Source organism: Dromaius novaehollandiae, chromosome 7 (assembly GCF_036370855.1).
Source record: "Dromaius novaehollandiae isolate bDroNov1 chromosome 7, bDroNov1.hap1, whole genome shotgun sequence".
Classification (NCBI taxonomy): domain Eukaryota; kingdom Metazoa; phylum Chordata; class Aves; order Casuariiformes; family Dromaiidae; genus Dromaius; species Dromaius novaehollandiae.
In genome coordinates, this window is record NC_088104.1 from 28,025,519 (window position 1) to 28,048,685 (window position 23,167).

The 23,167-nt window shown below is 39.1% G+C and overlaps 1 protein-coding gene across 1 annotated transcript in view; it reads left to right on the top strand.

Annotated features, from left to right (window-relative positions):
- UBE2E3 (ubiquitin conjugating enzyme E2 E3) overlaps window positions 1-23,167 on the top strand; it is a 64,569-nt gene that overhangs the window by 35,248 nt on the left and 6,154 nt on the right. The gene's annotated exons all lie outside the window — the stretch shown is intronic.

Genomic DNA, 23,167 nt, shown 5'->3' on the forward strand with positions numbered 1-23,167 from the left:
TACTTCTTGCTTTGGACTCCTTTGGAAGTGCCTTTCTCTCATGGTAGTTGTTTTTGTGGCAGTGAGTCTGCTAACACAATGTGGTTTACTTTTTCTAATAAACAAACTACTCCTTATCTCAGTAGAGTTATTTCTGGTGTTTCCAAGGAAAGTCTGATACAACATACACAGGCCCCGTTGAAGTCTGAATTTGACTTTGAAGTTAGAGCAGGGCACAGCAATGAGTCTGTCAAGCTGGCAGAGGCCTGCGTTATTAAAGGCCATACATGTAGTTTAAGTTATTGTCAGCGTTAAGTATCTTAAGCCATGAGGGGAAATGGGCCAATTCTGTATCCAGGCCAGAGCTAGCTTGTTTCAGGACTTCCTTTATGGAGTCATCACGGGCGAAGGCAGCTTACGCCTTTCTCAGCTTCTGACTTGGTAGATATCCCACGAGCAGGGTAGCCTGGCAGCGCTGGGGTGAGTTTTGTGAAAAGCAGCTTTAATATATGTCGCTGTTATGTGCGTTCACCATGTGCTGGTGAAGTTTTTCTTCTGCTCTTACTTCTTACTAGTTGTTCATTTCTCCTATTGAAGTCTGATTGTTCTTGAAGGATTCTAACCATTCTGTAACTGTTCGGAAATCCCTGAGATTTTTTTTATAGATTTTAACTTTTTGGGGGTGCTTTTGCCAATGCTTTTTCTGTGAGTATTCCTGTGCTGACACTACAATGTCCAGGCTTAAACTCATAACTTTCTTTGTCCATCCAGGAGAGTTGGTTTAGGATTAGTCTTACTGTTGCTGGAATCACTTTTTGTCTTCTTCAAGGAATAGAATTATATTTTGATGTGCCCTCAGCTACAAAATTAAAACCTACTCAAAAAACCTAAATCCAAGGAAAGCAAATGTACCATAAGAATGTGACTGTTTATTTTCTGTTGCTGTTCCAAATTTTAAAAAAGAAATGGACCGTTTTATTTATTGAAATAGAAGGAAGATTAGATTATTTCTTTACAGATAAAAATCATTCTCGATCTTGTGGGTCTGCAGAATAAATTATTTAATCTGCTGTCTTTTTTTGTGGGTAATTGATTATCTGAGTATGGATACCTGTTGTCTCAAGATCTTTGAACAAACAAGTGCCTAATTTAGCTGCAAGTTACAGAATAGTAACTATCGTGTAGCTGAAAGAAAGGGAAGAGGCAGGAAAACAATCTTGTTTGTGACAAGTATATACAGTATAATGGTCAGGGGAATAAAAGCAAGCAAGCAAACTGTCTGTGTGTTTGGCTGAGAATTTACTGTGAAGAATCAGCGTTTTTTAATGCCTTACCATTTTTCATCTTTCTTGCAAAAAATTTATACTCAGAATTCTAAATTAAGAAAGAATGTTGCTGCTTCTTGGATAACTTCACAAATGGCCAAGTGTCCAACAACTGCAAATCTTAATTGCTACATACATGTATATTTTATGTTAATTGCAAACAGAATTCTTGCAGTATCTCTAAAATTGTATGTACAACTGTAGCCTTCCTATACTGTACAGTTTCTTTAAACTACTCTTTTGTTTCTAAAATTGATTGTCCTACTTTCCCCTACTTTTACGTACACATTTAATACATCCTGAAATATTTTTTTCTTCCATATTTGCACCATTTTTATGTTATAACAGTTTGGCATTAACTTGACTTTGAAATCTTTTCTATAAAAATACTATTTTCCAAGATTTTTTCCTTTACAAATGTAGTTAATAATCATGTAACATGTAATTCACTTCAGTAATAGAACGGTTTTCCTAATAGTCATTTCAGAGGATATGTTAACTGTGAGCTTGGCTCTCTCTATATTATATATAAATTACATATATAAAATATATAATATATATAATATATATTTAATATTATGTATATATTATATACTATGCTTTCTATAAAGAAAATGTTTTAAGAAGAAATAGATTTTGACAGTAGAAATATCAGCACTCTTAACAGATAAACTATTTCCGGTAACTGTAACAGATCTGCATCAGCATAGTTGTTTGAGGTTAACGACATGAAAACACCCGTAGACAGTATTTCATCCTCTTTCGAATTAGTTTATAGTAAAAACATGATAGATTAGTGTTATCTTATTATGCAACAGACAAACCAATTAAGAAGTATTGCACTGTGCACAAAGAGGATCATTGCTGTCACTGGACTAAAAATCCAGGAAGAGAAAATATTATTCTAGTTTTTAGTATTTTCTGGTTGTCTAGTTATCTGCTTTCTCACAGACATGTGCTGACGAAAAGTTTTGTATACAAATTTTCTCCAGTTTGAATATCAATCAAAGGATTAAATTGTCAGGGGTGAATAATTGAGTCTGTGCTGGAATCAGTGATGGTGAAAGATACTCAAATATTGCTATCTGGTGAATTTTTTCAATAGATATGAAGCACATAACTAGCTCATTTGTAATTAATACATTCGCTATTTTCTCCCTTGAGCAGATTAGACTTTGAAGGAAAAGACGACCATTGCAAGAAGAGTAATAGTTTCAAGTATTAGGGACATGTTCAAGGGAAAAGGAAGAACCTATTTCTGAAATTGGATGGGTTCCTTCACCTGGGCCAGACAGAGGAAAAGAGGTGAAGCAAATATCAGCACATTCTGGGAGAACTGTGGTCTCTCTGACAGCTGGCATTTTAGCAGAAGGTATTTATTTTCCTTGCATTTCTGAAGGGAGGTTGACAAGGCCACGAATGGAGTGGGAAGGTGTAGAAGAAGAGCTTGAAAATTTGAACTAGGAGGGGACTATGCATGTACATTCATGCCAGACCGCACTAGTAGTAGTACCTTAGTTTTGTGGACCTAACTTGGCAAAATCAATCAAACAGCAAGTGTATAAAGGTGGAGAGAAGTCAGGCTGGGATTTATTTTTGTCAGATGGTTTTTGATGTCTGCTAGACAGTTATGTTTGGTTTGTTTGTACTTGGCGTACTAGTGTAGCCTGTTGTTTTGGATGTGACCCTGCTTCACCTTGTGACTTGTCTCTGTAACACACCTCACTTGGAGCTGTGCCTGAAGGCCATTCAGAAAAAAACAAAATCCAGCCTGTGCCTGTTAGGCAGCACTTTCTTGGAGATGCCAACAGAATTGCCTCCTGGCTTTTAGATGCATTTTAGGTGGCACTTGACCTTTAAAACCTTAAAGATGTTTAAGGATGAGATACCTGAGACATGGATGCTCTCTGTATCATCATAGTGCTCCAGTTCACATTGCTAATCACTGTCTTTATACCTTCAGTGGTTTAGTGCCTTGGATTAAAGGTGGATTGCATCTTCTGTCTTGACTCGGATGAGTCAGTGGTCAATGAGGCTGTGCTTGGTAGGTGATGCCTCACTGGGGCAGTTCTTTAAAGGAAGCTTCTTTGCTCTGAAGTGTTTGAGACACGTGGCAGTGTTCTAGATTGACTGCTGTAGAGCATGTTAGAAGATACTTTCACAAAGCCACTCCTAAAATTGCCTTAATAATGCCTGAAATGTGTTAATATTTAAGGAAAAGAAGCACTCTTAAGTGTTTAGGGTATTCAAGATAGCATGGAGAGCCAAATACCCTGGAGGAAGACAGTGTAGGTCATTTTTTACCTTTAATACACAGAGACTTAGGGTGGGCTCCTTAGAGCTGACAGCGGCGATTGTTTCCACTGAATATAAGAAAAGCATATGGAAACAGTCAGATAGAAATTAATGGTGTCATCACTTCAGCATAGATTCTCGGTAGCAGAGTGGTACCATATTTTGCATTATTTCCCTTCCTAAATTATATTTTGAATAGTTTATTGGTCTGATTGGAAAAAACACTTCTGCTGCTTTAGCATTACATTTTTGGCTCACATACGGCATTTCCACATAAGGCCTTAAGTGCACTGCCTTTACATAGTTCAGGAATGGCACCTTCTTTCATCTCGTGTAACTTTACTTCTATAAAAGGGGGTAACTGTTCTACATTATTATCCTGAATTCCTTCTAACAAATGTTGCCTTTTGCTTGCTTTCTTCTGAAGGCACAAGGAGTATAATGTGTGGTAGAGCTGTCCGGTCTTCTCTCACTGAATTTTGTTTTTTGAGAGCTATGGCCATGCTGATGATGGAGGGATTGTGTCATACGGTGCCTGCCAAATGGGAGTTTGTAATGGGAGCTTCGTGAAACCGTAATCTTCTGGCATATCTGTCCCCAGGTCAACACAGTCGTGTCTCTCATTCACAGTAGGAACACACCTGAGCTTTTTTTTAAGCGTACAAATTATTTCAGAGCCACGGTTCCATTTCAAGAATACTTTCAGTCCCTCAGTCCCAGCAAAAGTCATCTTGGAGTCCAGCGCTTTTACACTTTTACCTCCAGACCCGATTTTGAAGTCTGTGAAGTTGGTGAAAAAACGGCTCCTTTCAAGTGGATTTTAGACAACATTCGTAATGTGAAGGCTGTCACAGAAGTACCTGCAGTTAGTGATGCATTGTGACGTTTTGGGTAGTTAACTCAGTTAATGATGTCTCTCTCTTCTGCTTCTTTTTGGACAACAAAAAAAAGTTATCATATTGAAGCTAACGTAGTTGGTGACTGAGGAGTAATGCGAGGTGATCATCGCATGTGTCATAAGATGGTAATTTAATAGCCATTAGTAACTACATTAATCTTGCTCCTATTTTAGCAGTAGATCAGTTCAGTGACATTTTAGGTTATGCTCAGAAAGAATAAACAGAACAAGGATAGCATTTAATGAACATTGTTAGACATCTGATGTGTGCTATGTCATCTTCTGATCTCAGAGAACTGGGTTTGTGTTGCAGAATATAATCTAGAGGCATTTGGAATTCCCAAGGAAATATTTAATGAAAGAGAAATAAGATTTTAAAATTGCCTTCTCCTGCAGAAGTCAAATTAAAGCAATCAAGCTAATGATTCTTCTGAACGTAAATAAGTGTAAAGACTGTCCTTAGCAACAACAGGTCATTCTTTTGACAAACTGAACTTGAATCCTGGCTTTGGAAAATAACTGGTTTAACATGTGACATTGATTCATATAGAAAACATAGCAAGAAGCCATATCTGTCTCCAAAAGCTCATTGCTCAAAAGCTGATGTACTCATTGAGCATTTTAAGTTTGAATACTGTGTCAGCTGAACTGTAAGGAAGATATCAGAAGTACCTTGTCACTACAGTCACTAATAGTCAGGTTTTTAGGTACAGCAAATTGAGGTGATACTCACGGAACAATAGAATTTGATTGAGAATCTCCAGTTTTCATGGCTAGATCTAGAAGAAAAAAATCGCGCCTCTGCAGTCACAGAGCACAAGAAACTTAGTGTTCCTTAATTTAAATCATGGAGTATTTCAGTGTTGATAGCTAGGCTGTAGCTTGTCTCTACAAAGAAAGAGCCAAGTTTAATAATACTCTGTCTTTTTATTCTGGGAGAGCTGAGGTAACTACCACTGACTCCTGCAGCGCAGAAGAGACTTCCTTCTGAGCAAACGAACAGGACCCGCAGCACAGGGCAGGGCTTTCAGGGTGGCACGCGCAGTCCTGTGGCCCGGACAGGGCACCGGTCAAGCGGACGACCTGCTCGCGGGTCCCTGGCCCTGTGCGCTGAGCGGCAGGAAGAGCTGGCTGAGGCGAGGGAGGCAGGAGAGGGAAAGAGCCACCGGGGCCTTTAATGGGATGAAACTTTTTTTGATCAAATTAAACTGACTATGTATGGGTAGTTTTAACTAGCCAAACCTTGTCCTATGTGTTTCTTGCCAAAAAATTAGCTCTGCAGCTGTAATTCGGGATTTATTTTTAAAGTGGAAATTCTCACATTGTGGTGTTGAAACAAGAATTTTTTTAATTTTGGGAACATTCTCCTTGTTCTTCCTTTTTTCCTACAAAGAGATGGGGAAGGAAAGAAAAGTATGTAAATCCATTCTCTTTTCAAATATTTCCTTCCTTTACCCTCTCTCATTCTTTGGGTTTCCTCTTGCTGTTTTTTTTATTTTTATTTTTTTATTTTTTTTTGTATTTTGGTGTGGAAAAAAAGAGGAAAACTTATTTTGCAGTGAAGTCTCAGAAAGTGTTCGTAGTTTATTTAACTGTGTGAAGTTTTAAGTAAAACCAAGCACGTCTTACTTAAAGTTGTTGTTGTTGTTGTTTCAGTCCTTTTTTTAAAGTAGTTCTGGGCTTTTTATTTTCACATGATTTAGGCCAGCAAAACCTTCCTTGTAGGTAAATGGTGAACCTTTAAAGATGAATTTATCTTATTTTTTCTTTACACATTAATTATTTGTTTCACTAAATGCAATCTTACCATGTTTTGTCATTTTTTAACCAAAGTTAAGTGCTTAAAATTATATAAAATCCATAAATTTCTAAATGTTTTCAGAGAGCCAGGTCATTTCCAGTATGTCTGGCCTTTCACTAATTGTAAGTTTGGCGCTCTTCTTTTCAGCAAAAGAGGTTTTGTAGTTAATACTGGTGTTTGCTAGCAATAGGAGGTCAAATGAAGATTGTCATTAAGTGTCACCTGGTTCGGGGGATACCATCCTCCGATAGTGGCAGTTGCTATAAACTTGATGCCTTCTGAATGTTTTTGTGAATATACTCTGCTGAGAACAATATTTTAGCTACTTAATTTAGTATTTACTTGGGAAAGATATTGCTTGTAGCAGATGATTTTCAACTGCCAGGAAGTGCAGTGTGCATTAGGCTTATTATCCAAAATGCATGCATTTAAAGCTGAATGCTCAAAAGGGTATGTACTTCTATATAACAGGATCTGCAGCAGCCACAGGACAGAATTTGTACAAAATAAAAAAACTAAGGTACTTCTTCCAGATTTGGTCATGACAAAATCTTTCCAGAACATATGAAATCCAGCAGTCTAGATGTTTTGCCCTGGGGGAAGGTTCTTGCTTTGTTTCTTTTAGCCAAAGAGGTTCAAATACAGCACCTTTCATGTTAAAGGGGAGATTCCTGCCTTAAAGCTAGCAAAAGGCTGTGTGTCACCAATCCCTTTCAGCCCTGGGCACAGGACATTTTCCAAGGAGACAACGGACATACAGCACAGTATCAGTCTCAGTAGGCATGATATCATTAGATGTAAATTAGAGCAGTCCTTTGGCCTCTGAAGCCCACACCTTGGGGCTGTTTGGGCATAGTCGAGAGTCATCCTTCCTTGCTTAGCGCAGTCAGCCCGTTGTCAGACGCTCACTTTGCAATCAGCTGTACCAGTGAAGAGGTTACCACCCTTCCTCTGTGGTGGTCTGAACCCTTCCTAACTCTGCAAGCAAAAGGACTCATGTGGATGGGGTCCATATTCCTGCTTCATACTAAATCCATACGGTTACTTTGTATGGATCCCACTGAAACAGATTAGGGAGAACTGACGCAGTCTCCTACGCCAATAGTACTGAAGGAGCAGTAACACTCAACTGAGTAACCCTTCTTCTTTGTCACTATATCCCCCCGAGATGAGGCAGTTGAAAAATATTTACATTAATGTAAACTGTAGACATGAATGCTCCATGCCCTGCATTGCCACTAGCAGTTATTTGGAGTAAAATTTTGTGGACAGAACTTCTGTCAAGCACAACTCCATCGGAACAGACATCAGACTTCATCCACTCTCTTTTCAAGCCCCTTTAAGATTTTCATTTAAATTGTCTTCAATAAGTGTAGCATTTTTACTGGCCATATGTTTGGCAAGACATGTAAATAAATTACAACCATTGTTTGTATTCATTTTTGTAGTTCTAAAGTTATTTTAAAGAAATTGCCCAAAGCAGTGTTTCAAGAATTAATAAATTTTCACATAAAACTGGAAATCCCTGTAGTTTTTGCTCAGATCTTCAGAAAAATACATTATTTCATTAGTTTCATGCTGAACTGTTAACATTTTAGGTTGTTTTATTAGGAGAGAGCAAAGTACTCCTGGTTTGTTGAAAATTTGTTACATAAAAATAAGAATGAAAAGGTTCCAAAAGAGCTGATTTTAAGCATTGCAAACTGGATGGATTTGTGCCGATTGGACAAATTTCCTGGACATCTGGTAATTAGCTTCTAGCTCCTATGGAGCTCTGCTCTGTGAGAGCTACTGCGGCTCCTTGAGTTGGAGGGGGAGCAGGAGGCAGATGAAATGTAACTCTGGAAAGCTAGATCTTTGTGTTCGCAAATTATCAATGGGCTGTTAGAAGATTCTTTGGGTACTTTGCTGAAAACGAGCTCCTCCTCTAAAAAAAACTGCCCAGCATCTTTCCATTTTCAGTATTGTCTCCTCTGTTGATGCTTGCTCAGCAAGCGAGGGAGAGGGAACAAACTGTGGAGCAGCTGATTACGACTTTCCCGTTCTGAGGCAATCTGCCACTTGAGCCGGCTGCCTGGGGACTGCAGGACAGCTGGGAATTGCAGCCGGCTGGAGCTGCTGGCCCCTGCCCGGCCCAGCATGCCCGAGATGCTCGGGATTGGTGCTGGAGCTCTGCACCTGGCGAGTAGCATCAGCTGGGGAGGTACAGCAGTGCTCTGGGGCACAAAGAGTGCAGGACCAGGCCACAGAACTAGATATAATAGTAATTATTATATCCTACAATTATATAATTAATAATATTGCTATATTAATATTATTAATAATAATTATTAGTACTACTACTTCTACTACTGGTATTTTCCAGCACTTTTAAATTACAAGAACTGTAGAATCTTACAGAGCTATTGCTAATGAATGCGGAATTTAAATGACAACAAACAAGAAAAAAAACTTTCCTTTTGGATTTGTTTTGTTAATTGTCTCTTGGGGAGACAATTTTATTCTACACCACAATTGTAGAATAATGTGTGTTTGTGTGGTTTTTGAAACTCAAGTGTATGAACAGTGGAGGGGGTTGTAATGAACCTTCAGTCATTGAGTGGTAATCACGGAGACCTGGTGCTTTGGTTACATGTCTGAGACTCGGAAGACTTTGTTTCTGTATCCAGTTGTGTCCCTTATTTATAGAATAATTTCTAGCAAGTCATTTCTCTGTTATGTTTACTATCCTGTCTGTAAAACAGAATATTGATCTCGTCTTAGAGATCTACAGTGAAAAGGTTTAAGATCAAAATGATATATTTATTGTATATATATTTTTTTCATGTTTGATCCTCTGAAAACTGGGAACCAATCCCAGCAGGCTAACTACTAGTAAAAATTTTTATCCTTCCAGCTCTGATTCTGTTAAGTACAAAGAGTAAGCAATCTGTCTTAAGTTTATTTTCCTAGTAATGCTCCACAAACTTTAAATTTAGGCATTTTCAGCAAAAAGAGAGCTTTATTTTGATGAGTTATCAGAAAAACATTATTTACCCTAGACTGCAAATGTAAGCAAATGTGTGGTTAATAACATTCATAACATAACATTATGTGACTGACTGAAAATACTAAGGAAGCAGGGTTATATATCAATATATAGTATTAGGACATGTTAGAAGAGACTATACTCAACTTGAATATAACCTGATGAATTTTGCAACAGTACATACAAATCATGCTTACAGTCTCAAATAAAAAAACCTGCACAGCCTGAACCTTTTATTCCTGAGAGTACATCCATTTGGCAGTGTATATTATAGCTCTGTCTAACATCTGACTGTAGTGCAACTGGTGCTGCGACCTCCCCCGGGGAGGAGCAGGGTTCAGCTCGCCCAGCATGTGCGGTGGTCCCTAGGTACCAGTTACCCAAGCTGTAGCAGAGCTCTGTGTGGATCACTAATTTCTTAGCTCATCCTCACTGCTTTGCTTTGGCTGTCAGCTCTCTCGGAGAAGGTTTATAAAGCCCTGCTTCCAAGCCTAACTCAAACAATTTCTGTTTGATATGCTACGGCTCTCTGCACAAAGAACACTCATTTGGAAGAGTTACTCATTAAATTAACATTGTTAGAGAGAGTTACATTTGGGATGGAGCTGGTTTTTCAATAAACAAATTTTACTGAGTGAGACTTGTTTCATTGAGAAGATGATGTTCATTGATTATTTTTTTTCTGGAATCATTATTATTTTCACATTTTTCTTCAATGTAGTATGCTTTTTAGTGTAAAATAAACATTCATATTAGACATTGATTTCCGTGTATTTTTATGCACAATGCTTTCTCGATCCCTTTGAATTGCTGTGCTTTTGGAATTAAAACTCATAATGACAGGGGTTTTTAATGCATTTAGTACACAAGTTACATTTATATATGCCCTATACCATGTGTTGCTTCAGTTGTCTCAAATTCTGCATAATGCAGAGCACGTTGTTATCCTCAGCTGCTTTTATTTTGAACTCTCCAGACTGTGATACTCAAGTAGTGAAATGTATAGTGTTGGAGGGATATTTCCGTATTCATCAGCAATAGCTCTGTAATATTCTAGCACCTAAATCAAGTCTGCCTTATAGTTGGTACAGAACAGCGTTCATAATCTTTGGTAACTATACATCTTACATACTAAATAGACAAAGAGTAGAATGGGAAAAGAGACGGAGACTCTCGGGTGCCTCTAGTTATACAAACAGGACACTGCTGACCTAGACGTGCGCGCTCAGAGTACAATTCCCCCAGGTTTTAAGCCAATCTAAGCTGGAGCTGCCGCAGCCCCACAGCTGCAGCTTCCTGCTCCTTTTTTTGTGCTGGTGCTGTTATTTGTGCAAGTCTGCAGCAAACTAGTTCAAGGAGCTGAGACAGCCTAAAAGCAGTCACTTTTCCTTGGTTAGTTTTCAACCTGCCCAGTACCACAAAACAATTTATTCTGCAGTTTTACAAGCATGACTGCTGGTGTCAAGGGAGGGCCGGGAGTGTGTGGGAAGGGGTGGGTCAGCGTGGGGCTGACCGTGTTGGGCTGAGTCGGCTGTGGAACAGCACCTATCACCTTGCTCCGGGTCTGCTGGAGCGTGTCGTACCCCAGAGGTTTGCTTTATATAGTCATATAAGCAAAAGCTTATTTGCAGAATTATTTTAGTGATAAAAATACAAAGTTAAAAAATCAATCTAATACTGGATAAGAAATATAAAAAATTATCACTAGTGATAAACTTATGCACTGCTCTGAATGCAAAGCTTGTCATTATTTTGCTTTAAACATAGTGTAAAGGCCACAGCCACAGCTCTGCTGATCATTTCAAACCATGAGGTCTTGTGAGAAAGTGTAAATCTTATTTAATCAGTCCTTAGCACTGAAGTTTTATTAACCAGTGTGGGAACAAGATAAAAGACAGGCCTTCTGAATATTACACCATTGCATAGAACAGGGTTCTTGGTTTTTGGCTAACCAGATTCATGCCCTTTCAAAACAGTTAATTTTTTTCAATTCAGATGAAAGTAGCTAGTGACAAAAGTCATCTGGCAATCACAGCTGTCTTCTGAAGGGAGCCAGACTTGAGAAGTCATCCTTATTGACATGAAGTAAAACTTCTGTTGCTTACAGCTGTATACTGAATAAGTGGAAGTGATAGAAATCCTATTCCTTTGCACATTTGAAAGTCTTTTGGAGATTATGTTCCTACAAGGTCAGTAATAAAAGCAGACTAACTGCTAAGGAGAAAGAAGCGTGCTGAATACACTCATGCTGTATGTCTTAAATGGAGAAACAGAACACTTTCTTTTCAAATACTGTCAATCTGCCCACTTTAAACACTAAATTCACTTTAAAATTTATTGCTGCTTTGACAGCTCTCAAGCACTCCATTTTTTTGGCTTTCTGAAAGGAAGAACACAAAAAATGTCTTGAAGTGACAAAGGGCACTTCATAGCATCTGTATCTGCTACTTTAGGCTCTCGCTTAGTGTCAAAGACTGAGGGGGTTTCTTATATTAGAGACAAATGTCAGTCCAACAACCTGAACATTTAAAAGCTGAGAAGCTGCTCTCGGCATAGACTTCAGTGTAGCACATAAATAGACTTTGATTTGACATGGCATTTCTGCATCTGTTTTTGATGGTAATGAACTTCAAGAAACAGGTAGACTGTGAGCTCAGTCTCAGATTCAGTGTTTTTGTAAGTCTTACTAAAGTGGCTACAAGGTTGTCACTTAGTGACTGCAACTCAGGCTTCTGTGAGCAAGTGTAGCCCTTTGTAATTCAAGAACTAGCTGCAGTCTCTTGCCTCTTTCATTACAAAATTTAAGAGCTGCAAACAAAAAAGGAATTCTTCTAACTGTTTAAGCTAGGACTGCCAGATCTTCTTGGTAGCAGGGGCTGATTTTGGAGAACTTCCTCGAATCAGTCATACTAGTGTCTCTGAAATGAAATGTGGACTGGGGTTGGGAGCTAGTCGCAGGAGCGTGGCTTTATGAGCCTCTCAGAATGATTTGAGAGGCCGGTGGCATGGCTCTGTAGACCAGATCCACGCAAATGACGTCCCTATTGTAACCAGTGAAGTTATTTTCATGAATGAACCAGGCTTCAAACATACTACGGTTATATTTGCCAGTCTTCAGCACCTCTGTCATCACCTTGAATGTGCTTTTCTTCCATCAAGTTAGTCACCTGTAGCAGCTGAATCTGAACTTATGAACATAATTCAATCTGATTGCAAATGTATTTTAATGTATGTGTTAAAAGAGACATTTGTGCTGCTCTGTTGCTCAGATGATTAAGGTGGGGTTCACGTTTCTTGCCCAGACTCGTGGAATGCTTGGGAACCCTTCTGCGTATTTCCATCCCCAGAGTGGTAGGCTGCGAGTGTAGAGAAAGCAGCAGCATGTTTAAATAAACCCAGCTGTCACTTCTGTTGGGGATCCAGATTGTGGTGCTACCTGTCCTCCTCTGTCCCAGCAGGGGTAGGGCAATCTTGGGACTACAGCAGGTAAAATCTTAGCAGATGAGAGAAGTCTGCTTTGCAGCTGTTCTACCTATAGTACTCCAAAACCAAGAGGATACTGGTGACTGCTATTGAATTCCTTCATCTGAAGATCTCTAATGAACTTGTTAGCTGCACGTATTTGGTCAGAATATTAAAGAAAGAGTAAACTTGAAGAGGAAGCAGAAAGAAGTGTCCTGACACTGTAGATGCCATTTAATTTTTATTTTCCCTTTTCCTTGATGGAGAGATGGACTAACTATGTAGATTGCAGTGACTAAGATCTTGGGGGAAAAAAAAACTATTCTCCAAAAAGGTAATATTAATTGTGGAGTCAGCAATTATGCAAATAACATTCATGAAATACAATGTGGGACTTGTAACAGCAATGCAGAACTGTAACAGGCAGGTTTCTGAGGGTGTAGAGAAGGTCAGGCATTGATGAAATTCCCATCACTTTGTGTATCTGATAAACTAGTTGACACTTAAGTGGATTCAGAAAAGGTGGAAGACTCTTCTTCGGAATTCCTATGCAATTACCTGTTTTGAAGATTGCACTGTACAAACATGAGCTCTTCCCCCTAAGAAGTCTTCCAGAAACGATTAATTAAGCTTCTTTCACCATTACAAAGACTGAGCTAATGAGCTCCACTGAGGCATAGGTGGAGGTGGGGAATGTCTTTGTGTATGAAGTTCAATTCTATTTTTGAGAAATCTAGCCTTTTACTAGTCATAGAGATTTCCATCAGACTTTTATGGCTTCAAGTTAACCATCCAACAAAATGAACTGTGGCATGACATTTTTCTGTTAGGCTGTATCCCTGCTAAGTCTTTGATGTGGAAATGAATGGAGGCAAGAGGGAGGAAGTATTTAAAAGGAATAATAGAATTACATTTGAAAGAAAGTGTATTCTAGATGACTAAGAAGACTGAACTGAGAAGTGACTTAGATGAGGAAAATAAGGAGTTCTTTAGAGGGTGAAATATTCAGTGCTTGCTATTTAAGAGTATGGCTACAGGGTGACATTCAGGAAGTTCATATGAAACAAGTAAAGCATGAAACTAATATGCATGTGTTAAAGACCATTAAATCCCTAAGTGGATGCTTCTCATTCAGAGTATTAATGTGTTTTAATGTAGGTGATGCTGCCTGGCTTGCCGATTTTAGTCTCTTTCCATGTGGCCAAGCTGTAAGTTTGTTGCTGAAGTTGAAAGCTGATTTTTAGAGGGAGGAAAAAGGCAACTTTTAGCTACATTCCTGTGAAGTAGTAGAGAAGCCTAATCCTGTATGTCCCAGCATGAAGAGGTTCCCTTGTGCTAACACCAAGAGCTTTGGGTGTTCATCGTCTTGAGAGGTGGATGTGCTTGCATTTTAGAGAAAGTGATTTAGCAGCAATGCTGTCTGTCTTGGTCCTTTATGAAGTCCCTGAATAAACTGTGTTCACTAAATTGCACTTTCTCCCTTTATGATATAGCAGAAGAGCATCTCCACAACACTAACACCATGTGCTAGTTTAATCATCAAGTCTGCTTTAGGCTTGAATTGTTAGTCTGTGATGGTTCTCTAGTGAAGTAATGTGTTTTCTGTGTTGAAAAACACTGTTTATTGGTAGAGTTCTTTTGAAATTTTAGCTGAAGATATGCTTCTTAAAAACCAAAACATAATCCACAAAGGGTGAGGAAAGGTTTTTTAATACTTACGTCAGTATTTCTAATTGCCTAAAATTTAGGCATTTTGTTTAGACAGATAACTGGGGACTTCATTAACAGCTTTAATTGACTGGCAGGCTTAGTCTGTTGAAAATTGCCCAGTTATTGTTCGTAAGTTGACTACTTCTTTAAAGCCAGTTGTATTTTTAGATTAATTAGATGCATTTAGTGAGACTGATTGTCTTAACTGTTCTCTCTTCCTCTGTCTCAAGAGTTTATGTAAAGGGCTTTGGGAATAATAGATTTCTTTGTTGACATAAAAAGTGACTTTGAAGATATTCGTAGGAAATCCCAAACTGCATTTCTCAATGTCATTTAACTTTTTGACATGGAAATTTTGCAATGCATGATGGAGGTGGCTGATGCCTGAAACATGTGGATGCATTAGAACTACTGAATGAGATGCTAATAGTGTAATCTCAGGCCAGGGGGTCGGTTGATGGCCTTCGATTTGGGAGATTTAACTTCTAGTCATGCTCCATGGCCCAGGTTTTCAGCATGATATTAGACAAACCATCTTGTGTCTGAGTGCCTCAGTTTTCCATCTTCAAAATGGGTGTAATTAAATTAATGATAATTGTAGGTACTGTGGAGGTAATTTTATGAACTTTTAGACAGACCATAGATCTCTAAATATTTTCTCCAGCATGGATTTGAATTGTCCCATTAATGTCCTCACAAATTATAACACCTTACAGCAGCATCAGCCAGTGCTCTCATCTCTTTGCCTTTGGTAGATTTTGTGTATCTGTGGGCAGGCAACTTAAACTATGCTTCCTCAGGTACTGTGTGATTCTTCCAGTAGGGATTGCTGCTATTAATATGGAGCCTATAACATACCAAAGAAAAAAATATGCATGTATCCCAAATGAGTTTTATTTGTGTTAGGGAGTTGAGAAGGATCCTCTCTCATGGAAGGAAATGCAGAAACTGCTGTGTTTGCTAAGTACAGGTACCTCAATAAGTAATTTTGAGTGGAAGGAAAATGTGAACTGTATACCAGGCAGACAAATTTCTTTAAGCGACAAAGTGGTTTGGCCTTAGTACAAATTGAGGTTTATACTGATAGCAAGAAAATAGCACCCATTTTGCCACTAGTGCTACTAGCGTTTCAGTTGTGATGACAAGGAGACATAAGAACTGGTCTTTTATTTTATCCTAAATTATGAATGTGTTGTTGTGAACACATGTTGAAGTAGCAGGAAATGTTTTCCTTTACGCACTAACCTAGTTTGCTTGGTTTTTGTAGGGAGTATGTAAAAAGATAATTTTTGTAGTGTTTGCATATGGAAGGGAAATCTATGCAGATTTCAAGATATTTCAGAATAAATCTAGTGTTTAGCAAGAGCTTTATTCATGCATTTGAGTCCTGTGATTTCTCTTTGTCAAGAAGTCATCTTTGGTAAACTTTCTGTGTATTGCCTGGCAGTGTATGTTTATTTACAACTCCTCTGTCAAGAGCATGGACAAAATCTGATCTAACAAGTTTTATTACCTGGCTTAATTTCAGTATTCCTTGTTGCAGTTTATCAACCTACGTTCTGGGGATAGTTATTTTTCAAAAGAAGAATTGCAGGAATTCTGCCTCCATGAATTGGGTATGTTTGTTCTGGAAAATGGATGGAAATTGCTAACAGTAGCAAAAAAGGTCCTAGGAACCAATGTGAATACAAGTAGGAAAGTAACTTGAGCTGTCGTAGCAATAAACATAGTTAAGGGGGCTTTTGGCAGTGGAAGAAAGAGCAGCTTTACAAAATCCATTATTTGGGGTATCTACATATTACAGCATCAATGGAGTTATCAAGTGATTTAAGTTACCTAGCTTTCTTCAGTAACAGCAGTGTATATTCTTCTACTAAAGACAAGCTTAGTGCTAGAGGTTTAAATTGTCTAAGACACTACCATCTGGAATCTTTCTTTTTAGGGCGATCAATACAGGATCTGCACACTGTTAGATTCCCCTAATGATACGATTTGATATGAATCAAATATGATCATGTGATTACATTTCTAAGCTGGACCATGCAGTGTGAGGTTTATGCCCTCTTTATGCTGGCCGCAGGAGGATAAATGATACCTGAATAAGCATAAAGCCTGGTGTTACAAAGCTAATTTGTTGACATTTTTGGAACATATATGATTTGGCAAAATTAGTTTATATTGGATCAGCACTTTGCTTTGAGCAGCCGTGCTGTTTTTGATCTAGTAATAGGAATTCAAGTTGGATTTACTGTTGCATCAAACCATGGCCTCAGGCACAAGTCCTGTACTACTTCACAACTGGCTGAATTAGCAGGAGATCCGTGAGTTAAAAATAGGCTTTTTCCAACAGTAATTTCTAGATTTCAGTCTTAAGGGCATGATAGACTTAAGGAAGTCACAGAAGCAAAGGTTTGTACAGTGAACTAGACTCCATGTATCTTCAATTACATACAGCCTTTATGGATGTTTTAGAAGCAGTAAATAACCTTTCTTTTTCAACAAACAGACGTAGGAGATAGTTCAGTGGCAGATAAAATAATATCAGTTATAGCTATATAAAGAACACAATAGACTGAAACTGTTTCCTTGTGAGAAATTGCACATAACCTGGAAACCTTAATAATAGCAAGTACCTTATCAAAAAGCATTTTCAAGATGAATTTGATGTATTGCTGTAGACAACCCATGTGTATCCTTCCCCCAGCAAAATGCTATAATCCAAACATTAGGGCTACATTTGAGGCTCTTGCCAGTGATTACAGTATACTTTCTGTGTATAGAGAACTTACCACTCATATTCTCTAAGTGTATACACTTAGGCACTGCCACTATTAATATGGATATTGAGAGTAAATACTCCAGAAAGCCATGTAAACTAGGCACTGAAAAATAAAGAAAATGGAAATCACTGTCCACACTTGCTCGTTTTTCAAGCCCTCAGGACTAGAAGTTGAAAAAGTACGTTTTTTAATTAACGTTCATTTCATTTCCTGAGGACTGTAACAAAAGTACAAAAGAGGGCCTCCAAAACTGGAAAAAGAGGTTTTAAAAAAAAGTAATGGCCAAATTTTCGTTAAAATAGTATTTTCTTGAAAATAGTATTGGACTGGTCCTCAGAGAGTTGCTGGTCTCTTTACACGGATTTTTTAGGAGGTCTGGGATACAAATACCAGCATCCACACTCGGTACCCAGCGTGGTCGGTGTTGTGAGTCCCTGCCTCTGTGCTAACTTCCTCCTGCAAAAGAGTCCTCTGTATGTGAGCCTGGGGTTTTCTCCTTCCACTAGAGATGATGAGGCAGGTAGTAGACTCACTGCAGATAGGATCTGTGTATATTCCTGAGTTGTATATCCTAATCGGATATGTTGCAGCCCCATTAGCCTCTAGTGGGATTATGCCAACCTAGAACATCATCCAAGAACATTAACTGAGACTTCACTGCCCCCAAAAAAGCCTTTCACACTGGTATTGTGCTGAGTGCCTTTTTTATAGCAGGATTTGTAAAATTTGATTCCTGAAGGTGTGTTGCGGATTTTGCAAAACTCAGTATGTAGCTTTATGATCTGGATTTTTCAAGTACGTAGTTGTGGAACGTATCCAAGTGCAGACGTTAAATGTTCCTTTCCTCAGTCCCCACAGTTGAATTAAGAAAAACACAAAAAGTTAGCTTACTCCTTTTGTAAAGCATTGCCTTCATTTACATTGCTGTATAAATTATAATTAACCATTGCAGCAGAGTTACTGTGGTTGAGTGGTCTATGAAGAGCTTTTGGAATTTTACTTCTGCTGAATCTTATGTTAAGATAGACACTGGGGAGGCTGTTTTTCCTGCGTAGCTCTCACTCCATGTATCCTATGTGGTTTGTTAGCTGCTGTCTTTATATCTAGCTGGGGTGCCTGAAGTGTCAGTCTTAAGGGTGGGGTCTATGAAAGGAGAACCTAGAAGAATATTTGGTTATCCAGAATTTAGTCATTCAGGGGTCATTCACTTCTCTGTTGGGGCTTTCTGGTACGTTGGGAGTTGCATATGCTGGGAATCTCCCACTTAAATCAGTACTTAGCATCCCTGATGGTCATCTTGGGATATAAACAAGTACCTTTAGTTTTATGGTACCAGCCACATTTCTTGCAGGATTATTTCAGAGTCTGACAGATTTCACTATCAGGAAGCTTCCTAAAAAACAGAATTTTTTTCCTTCAGTTATATCCTGTTACAGACCCAAATTGTTTCTCATAATAAAAGATAACACAGAGTTTACATCAAATATCGCTAAATTAGATTTTCCTTCACACTCTTTCTTTTTAATCATCACAGTCTCAGTACTATGCAGTTATGTTCTGTCACTGAATTTAGAGCACTGTGTTTTAGACAGGTGCTGTTGACAGTAGAAGTGTATTTAGTGAGTGCAGAAAGTAGCAGGCTGCTAAGATCATGTAGACTGGAAATTTCTTGTCCTAGTTTCTCATCCTGCAGCTGGTTCCATACGGACAGCTTTAATGCATTTATGATTTAGTGATTGTAACAAATGCTGAATTCTGATTTCTGTAACAAACCATGTCAGGAGTCTATCAAACTTCTTGGTGGTGTAAATGCCACTGCTTCCGTGTGAACGCTCACAACACTGTGCTGGAAAAGCCATTCTTCATCTTCATGAAACCTGAGACTCAGGATTCAGTAGTGTTAGGTTTAAAGAACCTGATGTGACCCTGTAGTCCTCTAGAGTGTAACCTCATGTCTTCTCAAATTCACCATCTGAAGTCACACTTGTAAATTAAATCTGTTCAGCTGACTAGCTTGTACAGAGGGCTGTTGCAAGTCCTTTGTCTTATGCTGATCAGGTATGTCTCCCTCAGCGAAGCAGCGTAATGAATATTTACTTAGGAAGCAGATGTAGCCAGTTATCTTTATTCTGTCAATTTATGTAATTTATTTAAAAATCTATGCAGTTTTTATGTGTTAAGTAAAAACATCTCAATTTTGTAAAGAGTATTTTTGTCATTTCAAATGAATTGCTTTGTTATTTTGTCTGATATTTTTTATCCCATATTTTTAAAAATGAAGCATTCCAGGTGATTCTTTTTTGGGGAATATACTGATAGTGCCTTTACTAAATTTGGGGTGTTCTGTAAGCTAATTTAGTAGAGCAACAGGCTAGTAGCAATTAACTGGACAGGTATGCTGTGTAGCCAGAACATGTAAGTAGTCATCACATCTTTAGCTCTGTCAGGATTTTTTTTTTTTTTAATGGATTGAATAGGGGAGGATTCTTTATTCACATAGACTCTCTTAAGGAAATCAGGAAGAGCTGGGTCTTCCAATGATGAAGAAAAAGGAAAGGAAAAAAAATGTGGAAATTCCCCATTATAATGCTCTGCTTGGGATCTTCCATCCAGTGTGGTAGACAGCGAGACTCGTAGGCTGTTACTCACCACAACTGTAAAGATGTAAGGTGAAATATTTAAAGCCCACACCCAACTTTAATAGGAGGGTGATCCTCTTGAATAGCAGGAGAACGGAGAACGTCTATGAATAACCTTTGAAAACGTAGTCACTGGAGCCACTTCCTGGGCCAGCCTCTTCAGCACTCAACATGAGGAGAGTATAATTTGTGAGTGTAAAGCATCAATGAGATAGCAAATGAGACAGAGTAGTGCTTCCCTATTCCCAGTTTTCAGCCCTGGGTTATCGTTGTCCTGTGTGGGAGTGGACAGGTTGGGTTTGCGTGAAGGAGTGGGAATCTGCTCCCTGTGGTGTCCTGCCCTATGCTCTGTGGTGGCGGAGAGTCAAAGGCACCAACCCGAGCAAGGCTACAGCACTGGCCTGCCGTTAGGTACCTAACTGTGGAGCTTGCTAGGTCAGGACTGCTCTTTCTGCTCTTCTCTGCAGTTGCCCAAATCAGTGTAAGCCCACTGCCCTGTCCTTGTGGAAAGCACTGCAGAAGCTGAAGCTGCTGTGACTAGATCTGTTCCGTTTTGCTGAGCCTTAGAGAGGTTCTGAGAGAAACTAGTGCTGTTTTGTTTACTTCCAAAAAAGATTGCCTTGGTATGTATACAGAATGCAAAGTAGGGTATGGCTGTCTGAATATGGCCTGCAGTGGAAATACGCAAGGGGTCACAGCCAGGCGTGAGGTCTTGTCTCCGCTCTTCAGCCTGTTGTCTCTGCACACCCAGAATATGTGGTAACTGGTGGAATCTGCACGCTGTTAATGAAGCAGGGCTAGCTCTTACACCGCTGGAAAGAGAGACAACACTTCAGCTGTTAAAATAGGTATTTCACAAACCTCAGTCAGGTGTAATGAAATGGCCAACCTTTCAATTTAACAATTTTCACCTTTACCTGAGTGCGTTTACTACAGTTTTATATTACTTTTGATATTGCAGTAGTCCTTTCTCATGGTAACAGGGGTTTTGAACACAGCATTTTCTTCCTCTTACAAGGATAAGAATTCCCCTTCTCACGTTATAGCCTTATCCTTTTACATATTGCTAACAGTAGCATAGAAGAGGATCGTGGATGATAACAGGCAGAGAGTTACTGCACTTAGCTTCTGGCTATTAACTGATAGATGCCCTTGTGCTGACTTGGTGAGTGATTACCAGATAGTTTGGCACAGGACTAGATGCTATAGCCGCACTTAATTGTGACCGATTCGCTGGGCTGAAATATGTCACTAATTTAATTCAGCTATTTCATTAATCTGATTGAATTGCATCCAGCCATTAAAGGTGTATGAAAGAAAGGTAGCTGACACATGAGGCAAGAAGACTAACCTCTGCATTAAACTATAAAACAGTCATTAGGACATCTAATGCTGAAATTGAATTGCTCCATAGAAATTTGGTTTCCAAGCATAATACTAATTAGCTGTAGGCTTGATGAATGTCAAGAATTAATTAAAACATTTTCGTGGCCTATGTGGGTTTTAAATATTATCATTATTGCCCCAATATTTTCAGTTCTTACACTAATTGCTTTTTAGAGAGCATGAGCAGAATTATCTACTGGAGCGACGGAGGGTACAAACAGTTCATTACATCATAAAAAATGGATCTCCTTGCCTGTGGATTTTCCCTTTTTCCCTAAGATTTTCTACAGATTTTCTTTCCTCTTTTGTCATGCATTGCAAATAGAGAGGTAAAAGCAGTGATTTTAGGTCCAAACTTTATTTAACATCAGTTTTAACTTTTCTTCTTTGGCTGTTCTCTGGAGGCTAGCACATTGCTGCTATCTACTTTCATTTTGGCAAAAGGAAAATAGCTGCAGTTCCACAAATAATTTTTTGTTTTTAATTAAAAAGGATGTCAGCCAGCATTCATAATTATTCATGTCCTGTTAAGAAGAGGTCTGCAACAGTTTAAACATTTGGTACATGAAACAGTCACAAAATAAAAAACATTTTGGGAAATTATGAACTGAAAGGGAATTCGTAATCAAAATCAGCTTTTGGTTATTTCTTGAATATGACCTTAATATACAAATAGCCAGGTTTTTGGCATGGGAATTGCAGATGCATAGTGCAGGCTGCTCGTGTTCCTCGTCTCTGATGAATGTCTCCACATGTCTGGCTACATAGTAAGGATGAAGGTCCAACATGCCGTGGTATAGGCTGCAGACATATGCATGACAAGTACATTAGGCGACATGACACAGGGCAGAGCCTTACACTAGGAAGGCTTGTAGGAAGGCTCTGAGCCATTCCGAGCGGTGCCGGAAACCACAAGGTCCCTGGCTACAGCTTAGTACCACGCCTATCACCCGCTTCACACGCAGTGAGCTGTGACAGCCATCAGTGCCAGTTCCTGTGACCACAGAGGGAGAGGGAGAAGAGCGAGGACCACGTGTGTGAGTTGTGTGGTGCTGGAGAGGCTGCGGAGGTGGAGGACGGAGGTGGAGGACGGCTGAAAGGTCACGGAGCCGCCCGCGGGATGCGGTGACTCCACCGTGCCTCCCTGAGCTCAGCAGTGCTATTTGCCACAGCAGTCAGTTTGGAACGGAGCAGTTCAGATTCTGGACCTTTTTTTGTGGAAAGGTAGTTTAGTTTTTACATTGAGACGTGTTTAGGGAAGTAAGATTCTGCTTTGATTTTTGGTGAGGTTAGATGGTTACTGGGCTCTAATAGCACTAAGTATGATGTCTCTGAAATTGAGAAGGTGCCAGGTTACTTCGTTCAGTCTCTCCCATCTTGTTTTCCTGTTTGTGTACTGAAGAGGAATGTGAATTCACGCAGGGAATGGGTAACATATCACCCTACGGCGTGTAAAAAAGTGGCAATAAATGTGTATCAGTGTGTTTGTAGGTCACATTTTTTATGAAGGTATGATCTGTTCAATGCGCAGAGGTGAGTGTGGCTGCGATGTGCAGCTTCTTTTGTGCATCGAAACTGTGTCACGGGAAGGACCACAGAGCTCCAGAGCAGCCAAAGCTCAGAAGCAACCAAATCCGCCAGAAAACAGAGCTGGGCATATGCTTCAGACAGTGACAGTTCAATAGTCAATCCTTTCCATTCCTATATATTAAGAGGCATGAAAGGGCAGGGACAGCGAAGTGCCCAGCGGCTATGCCTATTGAAAACACTGAACCCCTTGAAATCAGTGGGAAATGAGGCAGATGTTAAAGATATGCAAGTGGTTAGTATTAAACAAAACAAATAGATATAAAACGAAATCCAT